This window comes from Ornithorhynchus anatinus, chromosome X5 (assembly GCF_004115215.2).
Source record: "Ornithorhynchus anatinus isolate Pmale09 chromosome X5, mOrnAna1.pri.v4, whole genome shotgun sequence".
Classification (NCBI taxonomy): domain Eukaryota; kingdom Metazoa; phylum Chordata; class Mammalia; order Monotremata; family Ornithorhynchidae; genus Ornithorhynchus; species Ornithorhynchus anatinus.
This window is the reverse complement of record NC_041753.1, coordinates 47,733,528-47,734,994: the sequence shown is the minus strand read 5'-3', so window position 1 is coordinate 47,734,994 and position 1,467 is coordinate 47,733,528. Positions and strand designations below refer to the sequence as shown.

General features: G+C 40.0%; 1 non-coding gene across 1 annotated transcript; it reads left to right on the top strand.

Annotated features, from left to right (window-relative positions):
- The first annotated feature begins 895 nt into the window (after nt 1-895).
- LOC114808526 lies at nt 896-1,032 on the top strand. The gene has a single exon (XR_003756373.1). It is a non-coding gene; the product is annotated as a small nucleolar RNA SNORA7 (small nucleolar RNA).
- The last annotated feature ends 435 nt before the right edge of the window (nt 1,033-1,467 follow it).

The window sequence follows — 1,467 nt, the reverse complement described above, 5'->3', positions numbered from 1 at the left end:
CAATTTTCTGCACACAGAAAGTGCTCAATAAATATCAATGATTAAGTTAGAACTTCCTGTCCTTGTGCTTGGAGATAAGTTACTGGTAATAATAATAATATTGGTAATGTTGGTAATTGTTAAGTGCTTACTATGTGCAGAGCACTGTTCTAAGCACTGGGGTAGATACAGGGTAATCAGGTTGTCCCACATGAGGCTCACAGTCTTAATCATCACTTTACAGATGAGGTAACTGAGGCACAGAGAAGTTAAATGACTTGCCCACAGTCACGCAGCTGACAAGTGGCAGAGTCAGGATTCGAACCCATGACCTATGACTCCCAAACCCATAAAATATATCTTTCGGGTTGAGATATCTCTTGGGCAAAAATAAGGTAGGGCACTTTAATTTGAGGATTTTCTTATACTAAACTATTTTCCCAGTCATTTGCCGAAGCAATGTCTTCAGGGAGCTACATGGAGAATAACATGGGTGCCTAGTTTCTCAGAATCAGATCATTAAGCTTGGTCCTTATTGCTATGAACATCAACAACTTCAGCAATTGTTTTATAAACCTCAACATGGGTAGTTTTTATTGCTATTCTTTTCAATTTGATTTAATCCCAACTTTGATCATTATCTTTTTTGGCCATCTGGATCAGATATGATTACTGAGATCGTCACAGAACTCTCAACTGCTTCCTGTCTGACATTTCTAAACTAATGTTCTCCTTGGGTAGCTCTAACTCCAAGCAGGCTAATTTTTGTCTTGGTTTGGGGTTATGCAGCTAAGCAGCCCCAATTTTGTTTTTAAGAATCAATCAATCAATATATTTATTGAACACTTACTGTGTGCAGAGCACTGTACTAAGTGCTTAGGAGAGAACAATACGATATAGTTGATAAACACACTTTCCCCTCTCAGGGTCACACCTGGAGAGTTTCCAGTACTCTACCAGTTTCAGTTACGGAGGGAGAGTCAAGCAGAGGCAAATCCATTCTATTCCTAGCTCGGGCAGCAGCTAGCCAGTGGAAGGCAATCTGCTACAAGTCAAAACTCACGGTCCTGGACAGCAGCAGCATGGGAGAGAGTCGAGGGTAGAGACTCAAGTTTACTGCATGGAAGGAGGCAAAGGTAACCACTTCTGTATTTTTACCAAGAAAACACTTTGGATCCACTACCAGAATGATTGCAGATGGAGGTGGGACATTCTGGCAGAGATGTGTCCATGGCGTTAACTTGGCACTTAACTTGGCATATCATCCTGAAGACATGTTGGAGGATGTTTACTTTCAGGAGCATTTTAAATATGGAGAAGAATCACAATAAGAATATAAGTAAGGAGAGAAGACCAGTGGCAAACACATAAGAAGCAATGCACAATAAAACATTCAAACACCATAAAAGACAAGAACAAGTACCTAAAAAAAAAATAATCAGTAGGGTTTGAAGTTAGAGGATGGATACTGTGGCTAAAGTACTGAGT